The sequence below is a fragment of the Camellia sinensis genome, chromosome 13 (assembly GCF_055761805.1).
Source record: "Camellia sinensis isolate YWXY chromosome 13, ASM5576180v1, whole genome shotgun sequence".
Classification (NCBI taxonomy): Eukaryota; Viridiplantae; Streptophyta; class Magnoliopsida; order Ericales; family Theaceae; genus Camellia; species Camellia sinensis.
The window spans coordinates 82,671,675-82,690,361 of NC_138973.1; the positions used below are offsets into that span (position 1 = coordinate 82,671,675).

At 36.5% G+C, this 18,687-nt stretch overlaps 1 long non-coding RNA gene across 1 annotated transcript; it reads right to left on the reverse strand.

The window, feature by feature from the left end:
• Positions 1-3,570: 3,570 nt before the first annotated feature.
• LOC114261206 (uncharacterized) lies at positions 3,571-16,978 on the reverse strand. The gene is made up of 2 exons (XR_003628875.2): positions 15,746-16,978; positions 3,571-3,932 (listed from the first exon to the last, which is right to left on the reverse strand). It is a non-coding gene; the product is annotated as an uncharacterized LOC114261206 (long non-coding RNA).
• Between the last annotated feature and the right edge of the window lie 1,709 nt (positions 16,979-18,687).

The following is an 18,687-nucleotide window of genomic DNA, read 5'->3' on the forward strand; positions in this document are numbered from 1 at the left end:
TTGTTGACATGACTTTAAATTTTATTTTATCTCTCAAACTGTAACTCAAAAACGAGATGGAGAACTCTTTAGAATGAATAGAGAATAAGAGATTGATGGAGAATGGGTCTTTGTTTTTTTTTTTTTTTTTTTCCCTCAACAGAATCACCTCTATTAATTAAGGTGAGGTTCATCTTCAACAAGTTAACAGTTGCTTGTTGCGTGTGTTGAAAAGTGTTAGCCCCAAAGTTATGTACATTTTAATTGAGACAAATATCTTGAGCTTATTTAATTGTTCAAAATTTTCAAAATATTCCCATATCTTTGCTCTTCAAAGATGTATGCTTCTAAATTATTATATTCTCACAAGTATTGGTACCTCAAAGCAAAAGGATATGTATACTTGTGCAAATGTTAGTCTTGGTTAAAACAAGTCAAAGGGTCGACACTAAGCTATGACAGGGTCGACACAAAAAAACAGTGAGCAAAGCTTTGGCTATTCAGCAACAAAGGGTCGACACCAAAAGACTGAGAACAAAGTTTAAGTCATTCAGCGGCAAAGGGTCGATACCAAAAGATAGAGAACAAAGTTTAAGTCATTCAGCGGCAAAGGGTCAACACCAAGAACATGACAGGGTCGACACCAAAAGATTGAGAACAAAGTTTAAGTCATTCCATAGCAAAGGGTCAACACCAAGAACATGCCAGGGTCGACACCAAAAGACAGAGAACAAAGTTTAAATCTTCCAGCAGAAAAAGGTTCACACCAAAACTGCAAGGGTCGACTCCCTTAAATCTGGGTTTCAAAACCTAGCCGCCATTTTTGATCTATGAGCAAAATTTGCTATCATCATTATGGAGACATATCTTATCTCCACCTACCAAAATCTGTATTGATGGGCATCACATCTTTTGAGGAGGCTCCATCTCCAAAGGCTTGATAATAGCCTGTACACACCCATGCTCTACTCCAACAGCTAGAGGACATCACCCATTCTCTGCTCCAACGGCTAGAAGACACACCCATCCTTCTCTCCAACGGCTAGAAGACATTGAAATCTATAATTGTAGCACTTCTCCAGATCTGAGATAAGTGAAGAACTCTGAGCATTCAAGTACTATTCCTAATCAATATCTGCTACATATTACACTTGTACTTTCACTTTCATATTTGAGTTTATTCTGAGTGTATCTCAAAATTCCCTCTGCTCTTACACTTTCATATACATCTTTTGAGAGAGAAATCTTGTAAGAGAGGACAGTTATACCTCTTGTTCTTATTTCTTTTATTCTGAATGAAAACTTGTAAAGTGAGGCATTTAGTTGAGACGTCCTCAATGGATAAAGTAATCCCTATGTAAAAATCCACAAGCTTGGTGAAGCTTTAGTGGTGTATTGATTTGATTCATAGTGAAAAAATTCTTGACGAGGATCCTTGAGGAGTGGACGTAGGCTCGGTGTGCGGGACCACTATAAATCCTTGTGTTTAATCTCTCATTCCTTTCACTTTCATTTTCATTATTATTGATTGCTTGCTGAAATTTATTTACTTGATTTATTATATTTAAATTTCTGTATTTATTTTTATTAACCCAATTCACCCCCACCTCTTGGGTTGCCTAGCTGGGCAACAAAAAAATTGAGTGAGATTTTGGTTAAATCTCAAACTTGACATTTCCCATACTGATTTGATTGCTTGTTATTTCCAAACACTGGAATAGGAATGACTATTCATATCTCATTCCATTTCAAATCTATTCTAACCATCATTCCATTCCCATCTAGAACCATTCTAATCAACCAAACATAACCTAAGAGTGTAGCCTCCAAACCCAGCAATTTCACCACATCATAAGTATGAGGTATTTTGGCCAATTTATTGCAAATTTCATTCCATTCCAATCATCATTGCAATTTCACATCATAAGAATGGGGTATTTTGGCCAATTTATTGCAAATTTCATTCCAATCATCATTGCAATTTCACCATTTCATAAGATTGGGGTATTTTGGCCAATTTATTACAAATTTCATTCCATTCCAATCATCATTACATAGGAATTGGAATGGCAATGCCATTCTTACATTGATTCCTATGTTATTTCCAAACATCGGAATAGGAATGATTATTCCTAACTCATTCTATTCCAAATCCATTCCAACCGTCATTCCATTCCCATCTAGCACCATTCTAATCAACCAAATATAACCTCAGAGTGAAGCCCCCAAACGCAAAAATTTCACTACATCATAAGAATGTGAAACTTTGTTTTAGTTCATCACTTGCTTTCCCCTGTTAATGATCAATTGGAATTGTTAAAGCTAGAACAAACAGCCCACTATTATCTTTGTGTTTTGCAAGGTACAAAGTTGTGCACATCTAAGTCATCTGGTAACAGCCTAACAGGCAACAAACCTTGCTAGAAAATCCTAGCCAACAACAATGGGTGTTCTTAATACCCATTCTTCACCTACAGTCAGTCAATCATAAGATTGGAAGGCAACATGTACAACTTGTTTGACCTTGGTGTGTCCCGGCACGTGTCTGTGTTAGCTCATTTTTTTATCAAAAAAACCCATAGCAATTGATGCAAGTCAACACTCAAGCCCCTTCAGCAAATGGTTTTTCAAATTGGCATTCCTTTGCTTCTGTTATAGTCTTATTGAGTATTCTCATAAGCAATATTCATGGGAATTCAACATCATATAGTCCCAATTCTGATCATGATAATGATGATGCTTGTTATTAGCGAGCTTTCAAATGGTCGCAACGTCCACAGAATCGCTACTGAAGGAACTGACGAAAGATTTAGAAACGAATTCTATTCTTGGTTTTCACAGCATCTCTCTGCAACAGCTCCTGGGGAATCTAGAAATTAACAAATCGACCAAGTTTATGGAGTGTCACAATGAACCATTCCAGCAGGACCAAACCCACTTCACAATTAGTTAGCTTCCTCAAGATTATGATCACACCTAGTTATACTGAGTTTTGCAGTTTTATAGTGTTCATGTTGTCATTGTTCTTTCTTTCTTCTTCTTCTTTTTCTTTTTTATTCCTCTCTCTTTTCCAGTTAAGAATGTATAATACATGCACTTGGAATAGAAAGTCATATTGATTGAAAAACATAGTTTTAACTTGATTGAATAATGAAGAATACACAAATTTGTAGTTAAGAAAACATGAAGCTAATCTATCACTCCGTTTGTTCGACAGGAAACATTTTCCAATGTTTTTGTTGCATCCTTGAAATATGTATTAAAGGTTGTATTAGTGGTGGTGGGGTGGTGGTGATGGTGGCAGTGGGGCAGAGGTGGTGGTGGTGGTGGTGGTGATGGCGGTATGGTGGTATTAATACTATGGTGGCATTGTTAAGATTTTAGTTTGGAAAACGTTTTCCAACCGTTCAAGGTGGAAAACACTTTATACTCAAATAAATTTGTTTTCCATTGACTTTTGTTTTTCGTTGTACAAAAAGCCAAAAAAAAAATAAGAAAAAAAAAATATTTTCTACTCAAACAAACAGAGCTTATGTTGCTCGAATTTTTCCCTTTTCCGGCATACATCATACTAACAACATGATAATAGAATTTTGTACTAAACAATTATAGGATAGAAAGAGTTAACATTGAAGCGCCATCAACAACCAATACAATTGGGTTTCGTCACTGACTAAAAGTAAGCAAACACGTAAAGAACAGTAGTGGATTACAAAAAAGTCAAAAGAGAATTAATAAATAGTCAGGGATTTTGGTTTACATTGTTGTGGAGTCTAGCAGTCTATATGTTTTTTAATACAACTAGGCAGAATGGTGGTGGGGTATAATTTGGCTCCTGTGATACTAAAAAAGATTAATAATATAAAACAGTACTAATAATTGTCTGTACACCTATTGCTTCTATCCTCCAACCAGTCAACAATGCATTTGAAAGGATTCCGAGATGTAACTTCCTGAAAGACAGAAGGGGACGTGATGGAATTGAAATGTAAATACACAAGCAATACCAAATATGTAATCAATTTATTTCCTTATGTTAAGCTTCAGTATCCTAGCAGCAAAATAAAAGACTAAATGAACATATGCATAAACACAGACAGATCAGAATTTTTCTACATCATTTTTTCTCTTTTTCTTAACTACTTTATACCATTTTCTATATTAGCTTTTTAGAGAATGAGATTTCGATTAGAGTGTTTGGATCATTCAAACCATGGTGCTTTCCCACAAGAACCCCAATCCAGCACCTGGTCCCCACGCAACTACACGCCATTGACTTGAGAAAACAAGCAAAACAACCTTTCATCCTAAAGCTCATGCTTCTACTCGAACCTAAATATCGATTATTTATTGTATAATTGTATGATTGTGCATACAAACTAAAACAAGGAACAACTTTCCATATGCATTTCTACCCACTATTGAAAAGATGCGAGAGAAAATAAACACCACTATTCAACTTGTTGGAAAAGAGCTCAAATATGCAAAAGCAATTCAGCTGAAACGAGAAATCTGTATATACCTATATATGTACACACATATAAATAAAAACACGTTCCAAATAAATTATGACAAAAAAGGATTGTTAAATTTTTATTGCTTTATCTGCATGCTTGTCTCCTAAAAGTAGAAAACCCCAGAGCAGGAATGCCTTTGTCCAAAACCTCTGCCATCAAATTATGCAAAATATAAGAAGCTAATATTTCTACCAAAAGTGCATATATAATATATAGAATGTTTATTTCCATTTTCTTAATAAAGTAGCTTTAAAGGAGCTAGAAGACATACCATGAAATTCATAGACTTCTTACATAATTTTAGTACCTAGAGATTTCCAGTGTTTTGTATCCGCTGCCCTATTTTCTATTATAAAAAGATGATTTTCATGAATTGATATATAACCTGGCATTGCATAGTTTTGAGAAGGAAAATGTGAAATATTTGACAAATGGTGTGCATGTGCATTCACCTTATGACTTTGTTAAGATTCACATATTGTGTTAAAGTATTCGTGCTGAGCTTTGGTTCACCCTATGTAGAAAACAACTTTCAGGTGCTGATGATATGCCTCCACCAAGGACATAGCTTTGGAGGGTTTGGAGCCAAGAGCTTCTTTTGTTTATTTGATGTAATAATTTTTTTTGTAAGCCCTAGGCTTTAATTGTATTGAGTTGAACTCATTTTGATGTACCCAAACATCGACTTGGAAAAATGTAGCCATTAGGGCATATGATTACTTTAATTCATGTATCCATGTCATATACTATAGATTCAGAATTTAGGATTTATGAATGTATTTGCATATGTCATCTTTTGTATCATCAAGTTTATAAATGAAATATAAGTTACGATGTTATTGATCAATTGTTAGAAATATTATGGGATGGGCTATTGTCATTATTTCAGGGCGTTACATTAAGGTTGATTGACCTAAATGGACTTTCTGATAGTTTTGAAGCTAACAAGCAATGTTTTGAAAATCAGATTGGTGAGCGGATCGAAAAAGTAACCGGACAGACGGGTCACTAGTTTAATTGCGAGTGAACTGAAATTGAATCATGATATTGTGTCATAAATATATTAAAATCCATAAGTGTAATAAATATAGATATTAAAATTACAAAAAAAATAATAAATAATAAACAATTACAAAAAAAATATTTCTTAAAATTTATTTTACGTTTTTTATACATTGATTTTTCGTAAAAATAATTAAGATAATATTGAATATATAATATATATACTTATTACATTGTCAACAATTGTGTTGATGGCTTAGTTATTTGAGTGCTTACCTTTTATGCACTTGGTTCCATATTCAAACTCACTCAACATATTTTTGAAAAAAACCTCAATTCTTCAAACCCGGCCGATTCTTAGGTCGACCCATGACCGATTTGCCGATTATTCGGGTTGAATCGGCGGTTCTTCCGGTTGAATGGACGGTTCTACCGGTTTTCAAATTCCAAGCTAGTTTTGAGCATAGTCCGAGGTTGGAGGGTCATTGGGACCAGAACTAGGTCCGATCACTGGTTCAATTGGTTCGACTGACCGATCTGGTCCGGGTTTTCAAACATTGCTAACAAGCCTAACTTTTAAATGTCTTTCTTACCAAATCATGATATTTATCATTGTTGCAAATAATGTGTAAAGGGACAGGAATTAAGTATGGACCTAAGTGCTGAGGTCGCCCTTGTTAGGCGAGCAAGAATGGTTAAAGGAGCATGAGCTGAAACTCAAGGGAAATGGGTCAACAGTGGACTAGAACAAGTCCAACCTTCCAAAGGTACGAATAAGCTCCATGAAAAAAAAAGAGGCTAAGTCAAGTTGTGGAGACAACATTTGCAATAGTCAAGTTGCTAAGACACTTTGTCTTAATGTTGCCATTCCTAGTATTGTTGGCGCTGCTATTTGAACTTGCTGAGGGAAAGAGAAAACCAAAGCAACTAACTTGCTGAGGCAGCACTTGCAGCAGTCAAGTTGCTGAGGTACTTCGTTGGTGCCGCCATCTCTAGTATTGTTGGCGCCGCCATTTGAACTTGCTAAGGGAAACAGCTACCGTAGCAACTACAACCACCGTAACTAACTTGTAGAGGGAAGACTTCACTAGGGTTATAGCAGCCTGTAGAAATTTAATGTATCAAGAGAAATAGAGAATTGTATTATTGATTGATATTGATATAATATCTATTACAATGATTCATGATTCCTATATATAGAAAAGGGTGAGTGTGTAGTAGGTAAGAAGTAGGTGAAGTGGAGGTGGTAGTGGTGTAGTGGGTTAGGTTTAGTGGAGTAGGTGAGGTGGTAGTGGTGTAGTGGGTTAGGTTTAGTGGAGTAGGTTTAAGTGGGTGAAGTAGGTGGAGAGTAGGTGGATTTTAACACAGCCTTTGAGAGAGACTTCCCTTCCACAAGTAAAGGCTAATGCTTGGCGTTGATTGTGTTTACCTCAGCGACTCCTCCACCTTTAGCCACTTAACCACAAACTCCCCAACTTTCCAAGGCGAAGGCCACAACTAGGGTTGTGCCTTGTACCAAGCCCAAGTGGGCTTCCTTGGTCCTGCATGTGCAACCAAGGCAGGTCCATGACCTGAGTAAATGGGAAGGGAGTTCGTTACTTTCGGGCTACCTTGCTCCCATCGTCACTGGGTCGCCGCGGTATACTGGTATCTCTGGGCCTGCTATCAGCTCCAACCAGTAAGCTTTGAGGCCTGTTATCAGCGCCAAGCTAGTGAGCTTCGAGGCTGGCCATCAGTGGCGAGCTAATAATGACTTGGCCTGCTATCAGCCCTAGGTTGGTAATGCTTTGGAGACGGTGGTCTAAGACAGAATATTATATGTGATCCTTAGGGACACATATCGTCATCTTATTTGGCCACTTGGATCCTTTGGTACCAAGGAAAAACCTATAAATAGAACCTATTTTCCAAGGCCAAAGAGAAGAACTTCTTGGGATTTAGGGGATACACTGCCTATTTGTGAGCTGTCATTTCCTTCTTCTTGAACCACTTGCTCTACCCTCGCCTAACTACTCATTCTCCAACCTTCCTAGATTTGTTAACTCATTAACATAGTTTTGCCCCTCCGATTACTCTCATAATCATTGTACATTTCAAACCCCCTACATAATGTAAAAATAAAAAATAAAGATTATACACATAATAGATATCATGACATCTAAACAATAGAATGATTAGATGTAAAATTACTTCAAAATTCTGTTTGTAATAGCCTCATTTAAAGATTATATTAATAAAAAGGACAAGATACATACTTGACATGATATTTAAAGTGTAAAAAATTGATTGTAACAATTGAAAGTATAAAAACTCAAGTAACATTTCACAAGGAGGAGGATGTTGTTAACTCTTTAAACTAAAACCTATGCTGGGTATGCATATTTCTAAATTTTTAGTTATTTTTAACGTACATATATATTATATAATGTCTCTTCTCTTTTCATGTTATCAAATAATAATATTTGATATTCACCCAAAAAATATATATTTGATATATTATGATATGACAAAAATGTAATTTCCACCAAGTAAAACAATTAGGATAATAAACTTAAATAAAATGTTGCGTGTGAAATGTCCTCTGAAGTTTTGGGCTACTTTGAGAATTGATCGTTATAATATTTTTAATTTTTTTTTATAATAATAGGTATAAAAATATAGAAAGAATAATTTAACAATTTATAATAAATTTTTGACTAAAATGTTTGGTTTCTTAATGTCCCCGAGATTATAAACACATAAATTCAATATATACAACTTTTTTACGCAGAGTTTGGTTAGGGGATTTGGGAAGGGATTTAAAAAGGAAAAGGTAGGTGAAATATGAATAAAATATACCTACATTTCACCTAGTTTCACACACCATTTTATTTTTTCTTTCCAAATCTCTCAACCAAACACAGTGCAAAGGAAAAATAAAAATTTAAATATTTTTAGGGTTAATTGGTGAAAGGTCCATACTAATGGAATATGTTACTTGGCCCAAGATTTAATATTTTTTTGGTGACAAGGCAAGTAATAAAAATTTGTCGGCACCAGAAAATTGGTAGAAAAAGTCATTGTAAAAGTCGTTGGGACTCGATGGATGGCAGTGGCGACTGGTAACGGTGAGTTAGACAAATAAGTGATATTGGACAAATCTGTAAATAGATAGGTATCACGTGTAGAAATAGGTGATATTTGAATAAATAATTAGATAAATAGATGACATTTGAATAATAATATATGCATGTGAAAATTACAAATTTAATTAAGAGTCATTGCCATAAAATCACAAATTGCAATTCTTTTATTCAATTAGTTTTCATTTGCGAGGTGTGTGGCCAAAATTATTATAATAAAGCTCTCTGTTCTCAATACGAAATTGAGAGGGGTTCAAAATCTATACTCACTAATTATTTGGAGAAACTACACATTGTAGGTAATTTTAGTATGAAAAGGGGATGGAAACAATCCCATTAATTGGGAAACACTCCCAATTCATTCATGTGTTTTGCTTTCAAAACTATGCATCCCTTAAAGTTAAGCATGTCTTGAACCATCCATCATCAAATATATAGGAAATTTTTGAGCCTTACACCCCGCCCTGGGGAGGTGAACAATAAAGAAAAAGCAAAACAAACCAAAAAAAATCTTGAGGAATGTTACCTACATGTAAAAAGTGTGTGTGTGTGTGTGGGGGGGGGGGGGGGGGGGGTGGGGTGGTTAGTCCTTTCCACCTCCTTTCCACCTGCAATACTGATTGGTAGAGGATGGATTCACACTGTGGCTAAAATAAGGCTACGAAAGACGTCGAAGATGATTATGCAATAATAGTACAACAAAGCACCACATAAACAAACAATACTATCAACTTCAATTATGAACATAATTCCATTATAAAGCACTTGCAGAAAAATTAATATGTCCAAAAATCCACACAACTGATGTTTTGACGATGTTCTCCCCAAATAGTTCTTTAGAAACATAAATATTGACACAAAAATACCACATTGTTCAGGAAACATCCAAAAAAATGAAGTACTTGAATAGATAGGAAGGTACGGAGAATGTAGATTCTAGTCATTAGGTAAACAATAATTAAAGCATCATCTACACGAGCATCAGGAACTTCATACAAAATCACCAATCCAAAACTTTCAGTTCGATGAATCACTAGAGTATAAAACGTTTGATGAATTTGCACAATGAAAGCGTAAAATCATATATAAAAAATAAAAATAAAATCTCATCATAAGAAGAAAATATTTCAAGTATAAAACCAACAATTACAAACTGGAGGCTGAAACTGCATATCCTGTATTACACCCATTGTCTATCCAACCAGGATGGGGGCACAATAATTTTCGTAACAAAAAAGGGACTAATGACAATAAAAATTGTAAAATTCAATGTATAAAAAGAGAAATACAGAGAGAATAAATTGTATGTATTATTTGATTGATGTATGTTATATATTACAACTATATATTACAAATGGTGGTGAGGGGCTCCTTATATAGGAGATGTAGTGGAGTAGGTGGTAGTGGTAGGTGGTAGGTAGAGTGGGTTAGGTTTAGTGGAGTAGAGGTGGTAGGTGGAGTGGGTTAGGTTTAGTGGAGTAGGTTTAACAGCCCCCCTCAAACTCAAGGAAGTTAGACACAAACCAACTTGAGTTTGGAGAGAGTAACAAAACATGAAAGTAAACTGATAAATAAAAACAAAACAGGATAGGAGACACGGTATGGTCGTGTCAGACAGTTTATGGGGTCATGTCAGACCGTTGTAGCAGGACAGTTTACGAGGTCATGTCGGACCGTTGTAGCAGACACTGTGTGGTCGTGTCAGACCGTTGTTGAAGACAGTTTACGGGGGTCATGTCGGACCGTAGTAGAAGCTGACCGGAATCAATGTCGGGACAGTTTATGGGGTCATGTCGGACCGTTGTGGTGGTGCACCAAGGGGGCGACTTAGGGAGTGCGCCATGAGCGACTTATACATGATACTGTGTATAACTCCCCCTCAAACTCAAATAGGTGTGAAGATAGAAACCTATTTGAGGTTGAAACAAAGGGATTGATAAAGCTGACCGGTGTAGAAGACACTGTATGAGTGTGTATATAGGCTGCCCAAAAGATATACATGGATATAGATATCGAGCCCTCAAAAGTCGTGCCCTCAAAAGGTGTGCCTAATCTTTCAAAAGGCGTGCCATCAAAAGGCGTGCCCAATCCATAAAAAGGTGTGCCGGACATGATGGCGAGGCACGTGAGTGCCTTGGCTTGCGCGCCCGTTTTGTCGTCTGTCGGCAAGTGGCGCGCGATGCGCGGATCGGCCCTGGCTATTTAAACCAAGACGGAGGCGGAGGCTGAGGCAAAAAAAAAAACCTGCTAAAATCCTCTGAAAAACTCTTCCTTTTTCTGAGAGAGAGACTCTGTAACACTCTGTTGCCCAGAAAATGGCCTCTTCGTCCCGCCCTCTGCTTACTCTCTTTCCCGACCTCAACGAGTCCACAAGAGAGATAACTGGTGCGGTGGCCAGTGAACCTCAACCAAGCGCCTCTGGTTTTGCTCCGTTGAACTTTCCGATGCGGTCGATGGAACAAAAAATGACGGTGCAAACTGATATTGAGGCCAATCAATATACGTTGAAGTCATGTGTGGAGACCATGACGGCGGTCACAAACCTGTCGCACCGACTGCAGAGTAGGACAAATGAGGTGCAGCAGTTAAACGCCCAACTGGCTCTGCTCCAGCGCATGTATAAGGATGCGCGAGCAGAGATAAGTGTGCTAAAGGCGGAAAATAAGGAGCTGAAGCGGAAGGCCACCGTTATGTTCCGATTTAGAGGGCCGCCATATGCTGCAGTGGAGGAGCAGGGAGTAGTGATCGTGCCCAGTGGAGTAGAAAACACGGAGGCAGCATCGTCAAGGGCCGCGCAGGACGGAGGCAAGAAGAAGAGACCGGCGGCAGAGTAGAGAAGAAAAAAATCCCGCCGGTGGATGTGGTTGGGTTTTGGTTGTGTGTTTGTTTTGGTTTGTTTTTTTTTTTTTTTTTTTTTTTGTGTGTAAAATTGTGATCGGGGTTGATCCCTGAGATGAATAAAATATGGGTTGTTGTGCAAATTTGTAAATTGTTTTGGGTTTGTGTTTTTTTTTTTTTTTTTTTTTTTTTTTTTTTTTTTGTGATGGTGATGAAATGATGAGCATGGTGATGATGAAGATATAAAGATGAATAAAAATAATAAAGGTGGGAGTGGGGAACAGGGCGAATCGAGAGTACCAATTGAGCTGTATAAGAAAAAAAATAAAGTTTGGGCGGTGGATGGGTGGGATGAAATAAATAAAAAAAAGAAATGAGAAGTGAGACCAATTAAATTTTATAATAATGAAAAGAAAGGTTGGGCGATGGATGGGTGTAATTAAAAAAAAAAAAGAAGTGAGTGGTATCCATGTTGGGTGAGTAAAAATATTAAAAATATAAGAAAAGGAAGTGAGTGGGTCTAGTGGAGAGAAAGGGACCAGAGAGAGAGAGCTCTGTCATTCACGTTCTAGGGTTTGCACCTCCCACTCCAAAGTCTCAGCATGGTGATGTTGAATGCCTTGCAACAACTTGGTGGTTCACAAGTGGCCACTCCTAAGCAGATTAGAGAACTCATGCAGGTCGATGGACTCGCCAACGATGAAGGGAAGTCTCATTTGCAAAAAATACCGACTTCATGTTGATGCCACAAGATCAGCGCGATGAGTCACGAAAGCAAAGTAGTTCACAATCCGGCTCTCCCCAAGGTCCTCTTCAGTCAGCTGGAAATGGTGGAGGGACTTCAACTACAGGCAGGGACAGCATGGAGGAAGAAGAAGTACGTGAAGTAGGTCACCGGCCGCCACAACGACACCGAGCTACATTTGGCGGCGCAGCGTGGTGACCTGGCCGCGGTGAAACAGATTCTTGGCGGTATCGATTTGCAGATGGTGGGGACTCTGAGGTTGCAGAAAATTCAGGAATGAAGTGAATGAATTGGGAGAGACCGTGTTGTTTACCGCGGCAGATAGAGGTCATCTTGATGTTGTGAAGGAGATCAGATCCGTGAATCATCAGCTCAAGCCACTTCTCCTGCAAAGATTGTTAGTGGGTTTCTCTCAAGTGTTGCCTCTGTTCTGATGAAATGGTTGTGGTCACTCAAAGCTACAGCTACCACAAAAACAGCAATTGCTGGCCGTCCGATGATGAAGTTTGAGAGTGGGTATATTGTTGAGACTGTGTTTGATGGAAATAAGCTTGGTATTGAGCCATACTCTGTGGAGGTGTTGAAAAACTCCAGCGGGCAGCGAAGGCATGGTTGCCGGCTGGCTGCCTGCCGGAAAGAAAGGAATATAGGCCTAAATCTTATAGCTCTGATACCATGTAAAATTCAATGTATAAAAAGAGAAATACAGAGAGAATAAATTGTATGTATTATTTGATTGATGTATGTTATATATTACAACTATATATTACAAATGGTGGTGAGGGGCTCCTTATATAGGAGATGTAGTGGAGTAGGTGGTAGTGGTAGGTGGTAGGTGGAGTGGGTTAGGTTTAGTGGAGTAGAGGTGGTAGGTGGAGTGGGTTAGGTTTAGTGGAGTAGGTTTAACAGAAATAAAAAAGGGGACACAAAAGAAGAGTTTTAATATTTAACATGGTAGAGATGACTAAATTGAATTTGACATAGGAACATACTTCAAAACAACAATCTAAACCTTTTGGGATAAGTAAATCAACAGTCCAAACATATAAACAATTTCTCAGCCTATAGAAATATGACACAAAATTTGTCCAATATTGACTAGCTTCAATTTATTTACTACACATAAGAGCAATATTTCCATCACATATAGCAAAATTGGAACAAGAATAAATTGCAATGCTAGTGGACTTTATAATATTAACAGTTTAAATAACACTAAGGCAAGTCACTCATACTGATTGAAGGATCTCAGATCATCATTACCTTGTGCATTGACCTAAAACAGTAGATGCATAACAAAAATACGGACATACCTACCATCCAATTTGAAAACAAACAAACACATACACACTCTTCTAAACACTCACTCTTCTAAGATCATAAACCATGATCATCAAACAATACATTAACCTTCATTGGTATCTCCAACCCATTGTCTATAAGAACAAAACTTAACACGATAAACTCCGTAGGATGAACTCATCTTACACACCTTTATAGCACACGGAATCATCTATGTTACATAGACTCAAGCATGAGCATTGGTGTGGGTGATCTCCACGCATGGTATGAGCCCTTAAACTTACAATACATTGATATGATCCAAAACTAGCAGCAGATTGGGGAATACATAATGACTAGCATTCCAATACCGCACTCCATTACCGTTGTCTTATCTAGTGCACGCACAGTGAATCATAGATTCACAATGTCATTAGTAAGTACAGCTTCATCACATGTCATCCACACCTTCACTCAACACCCACTTGCCCAAAACGATGAGAATTAAAAACATCACAACATAACCGACAAAAACCAAAAGATTGGAGTGGGCACCGGGGTTAGACCAAATGATTATCAATTCATAATTCAAATCAAGTTTTTTTTTTTTTTTTTTTTTTTGATTGGCACCGGGGTGCAAGGGTTTCCCTAATCCGATGGCCTAACAGAATTGTTAGCACCTAAGAGGTTTCGATCCTGAATCTTGGAGTGGGCACACCCCCAAGACTAAAGCCTTGCCACTAGGCCAACCCCATGGGATTAACTGAAATCAAGCTTTTTGATTGACTTAAACCTAAAATACTCATTTTTTCAATATATCTTTATTATCTAAATGCATAAATACATTTTTGATGTATTTTAATAAACTTGACGAAATGATTTCACCACATATTTAGAAACATATTATATTATTATGTAAATTGAATCAATTTAAGATTCCAATGCGATTTAAATTTCAGGAAAGAAAAAAAAAAAAAAAAAGCATTTTGATTCATGATTCATACCCCAATTTGACAACCTTGATTAATAGTGAAAATGGAATCCAAAATTGTAGCACAAATAACAAAAGGAACACCCTTCCCCCGCAGTCTTCCAAATAGTTTCTGCTAGGAGGGGATTATAAGTAGATAGAATAAAATTCTTCAAGAAAATTAGCCACTTCTGCCCCATCCATTTCACCATATTCACTCCTCTCTTAGAACATAGAAGCTCAAAAAAATTCACCACCGCTGCCAATTGCAATCTCAAACCTCAAGCAAGGGGAATCCATGCATCATACAGCATGACAAAATCTCACTTTTAAAGCCACTATCAACCAAATAACTTCAGAAATTTATCCAACCTTCCCTTATTTTCCACCAATTATATTTGGATTTTCTACAATAATCAACACAAAGAGGGGAAAAAAAGGATAATTAAAAAAAATAGTCTTGACATTTATACCAATGAAATTGTGAAAAAATGGTTTACCTTATTTAAGCATTATATTATCCCATACGACTAGCCTATCCCACCCATATACATTTTCAAGTGAACTGCAAAGTAGTAAACCAAAACAATCTTTTACCTCCATATGTATAGAAAAAACTACAAAATCCAAATATCTACCATAAATTAACAATCTATGGCTCAAGTTTAACAATAAACTCCATTCCTCCATCCCTTCAGGATAACTAAGTGCCTCTCAAACTGTCAAACCCACTAAACTCCACACATATAAATATATAGCTAAAACAACCACCCTAAACTATCTAACAGCAACATAGGTCTAAAGTAAACCCTACATCATATGCCAACATTTGTCAGATGATGCCAAAATAATTTGAGTCTCTGATAATTTAGCGCATCACAATGACAAGCTTCCAACTAACACTTTGAGTGTTTGTGGCTGTTATTCATATAATAAATGTAAGTAAGTTAACTAGCCATTTAGATAGTGTGCTATAAATTCATGCGTCTTAATGTGAAGTCATTAATCATTATATCATGCAACATCAATACGCAAAAATCAGTTATTTGCATACACTAACACTTTCTATTCTATCTTTGCTTTTTTCTTTTCTTTTATATATCAAAACGAAGAATCAAATATTTTTCTCTTTTTTTGTTTTTTTTATTTGTTTTTTAATCAAACAAAAAATCAAATATTTGATTATTAATAACTTTGCAAAACAGGTTAAAATTTTGTGTATAAGAACCAAGTAAAACATCACAAAAAAGACACATATCAAGCCATTAAATATATCTTATTTTGTTCTTACCTAAAGACACCCACCTAAAGCTGTGGGTGGCTGGTGCTCATTGTTCAACAGTCCATCCACAAAAGCATGGTGCCGCTTCCTGGTGGTTGCATGCACCTTGTGAGGTAATCACCGATTTTTAGATATGGTTCTTTCAGCACTTTCCATGCACTGTTTTGGTGCTTGAATAATACTTGAACACCATCTTCATCAAAATCAAACATGCAGTGTTCTTTCTCACCATATCTTTCAAATACTGAATTCACAATCGTCCTATTAGTCATGAAATAGGAGCCAACGCAGTAAGCTGCAATATGTAGAAGAGTCGGATCAATCTCAGCGTGCTTGTAGAGGCTCTCTAGTATAGTTGGGGTTTTCATCAGTCCTTCCTTCACTAATGAAACCAGGTTGTAAGTCCCTGAGGCTTCTCTTCTTCCTCAGTGGTGGAGGAGGTGGTGGCGTACTGATTTTCTGGTAACTTATATTGACATCTCAATATGCATCCCATTCGAGGATTAGAGGATTGTAATTGGGCGATTGCAACCAGCAGGAAGCGTTGGGGAGCGCCAAAGAGAGGGCTGTATGCACCTGACATAGATGTCGCCAATCCTATGGGATGGCTGCTTCGCTGCCTCCCACACGGTCTTTCGCTGCTTAAAGGTAATGTAGGCTCGGCTCTCTGTTTTCCCAGATATCTATTCGATATTGATGGTGCAATTTTCAATTTCTCCATATCTTCCAAAGAAAGAATTCAACGCTCGGAAGTGAGAGGGGGTCATGTCCTGCCTTCCAAATTGGGACACCTTTGGGCAGGATCAACCTCAGCCAGATTACGAACCCTCTCAATCAAATGAGTGTCATTGGAGATTGCTTCCATAACCAGAGCCACCAGATATTCTTTCTGTAAGCTTTCTATAAGGCTCTCTACGGACTCCACCTCCTCCTCCATTATTGATTCCTGCTCCTCCGGTACTAATTGATTTCGTACGAGCTCCTCCTCCTCCTCCTGTCGATGTTGATTTGGGGTTGGGTTCAAGGATAGGGAGGGTGATCGGTGACGGATAAGGACACGGCCACAGCAACGCCCACGCCCACGCCCACGCCCACGGCTGGCCGGGTAGGGCTGGTTGTCGACGGGAAAAGGGCGCCCTCTGCCGGAACGCGTGATGGCCATGGCTCTGTATGAGGATTAGGGTTTGATTGGGGCAGACGAACAGAAAGAGGGGTTTTTGGAGTGAGGGGTTTTTGTTTGGCCTCCACTTGTAGCTCGCGCATATATATGTATTTTGAACTACTAGAAATATGTTTATATTTAAATAAATAATTTAGATAATTTTTTGGTATATAAAAATTGTATTTTTTGAAAAATTACTATCCTAAAATATATTATTATACATAAATAAAAACTTTTAAACTCTCATTATTAGTATTGGTAAAACTTACTACTGGTTTGTAATTTATTTTTATAAATTTTGTTAATAGATATTTTTTTCTTAATTTATTAAATAAAAAATGTTGACAAGGGGTATTTATAATTTCTAGAATTGTAGGATATAAATTATATTTAAGCAAAAATCAGAGTGTCTATTTGTAATTTACCTTAATGGGATATTTGTTTAGAAGGACGCAATAAGAGCGAATTACAATACATTATGTATTGTTAAATTTATTGACTTGTAATCCAACCTTCACTGAACGAACAAAACAATGAATAAATAAATTTATTAGACATGGAATCCAATCCCACACTTCAATCTCATAAAACAAACGCCAAGTAATCTAAATTAACATATTTTTATATCCTTCATGTGCTAAGATTCTCTTTATACATTTTGAAATCTATTTTATACTATGATATACTTTAATTGACGACTTATTATTAGATATTTAACATATTAAGTTGTATACTTCTCGATTAAAATAATAAAATAGGTTTCTTTATCTTTCATAAGATTATAAAAGGCTTTTGTAATTTATTAATTTTGTTTTTTATTTTTTTTTACAAAGAATCCATATTGAGTCACTCTATCACTTATAACATGTTTGGTGAAATTTAAATTTATAATGAGGTAAAAATTTATTTTATCCTTGTGATTTGAAATCAACTTTACCTCTTGTGGACCATTTGTGTCTTTTTCGAAGAAATTTATAATTCATAATATCAATCAACGAAGGAATTTTATTTTAAATTACATTTAAAAAAAATTAAAAAAACATCATTTAAAAAAAATTAAGGGATTTCACTTTTATAATAAAAAAATATTTTAAAAATATTCCACTATGAAAAGTATATAAAAATATTAAAATAGAGATAATTGAAGAAAATGATAGTTTGGTCTCTAAACATACAATATTTATAATTTTTTTCAATTTTCCATGGTAATGGGGTTAGTTAAGATCATTTAATGTCTCCTTAACAAAACCCATCTTTTAATATAATTTCAACTAGAATTGGAGGGTTTCAAATTTGTGCTGTTATACATCACTAGAAAAAATCGAATACATCCCGCACCTTGTCCAAATGTTGAATGTCCAATATGCCTGTTTGTTTTATTTTAGAAGTGGGTTGGCTTTTTGGTTTTTTTGGCTATTTTAGCCTGGGCTTAAAAGCTTGGTTTGGGAAGGGCTTTTTGACTTTTTGACTTTTTTGAGTTTTTTTGTGAGAGAAGAATGTAATGATTATGGGTTGGATGTGATGTTTTGTTTGTTATGGCTAAAATAGCCTATTTTGTTTTTTGTGGCTAAAATAACCAAAAAGCCTGCAAACCCACTTGCAAAACACAGGCTTAGTGTAGCTTGTTTAATAATCTCTCACAAATATGGGGCTCCATCTCAGGCTCATGAATTAGAGGTAGCTTGTTTGATTAACGAGTTGAGTGCCTTAATTTCCATGCTCATATGTCCAAGCAACAATTATTAACAGTTATTTTCATTTGACATCGACGTTAGATTTTCTATTTAAG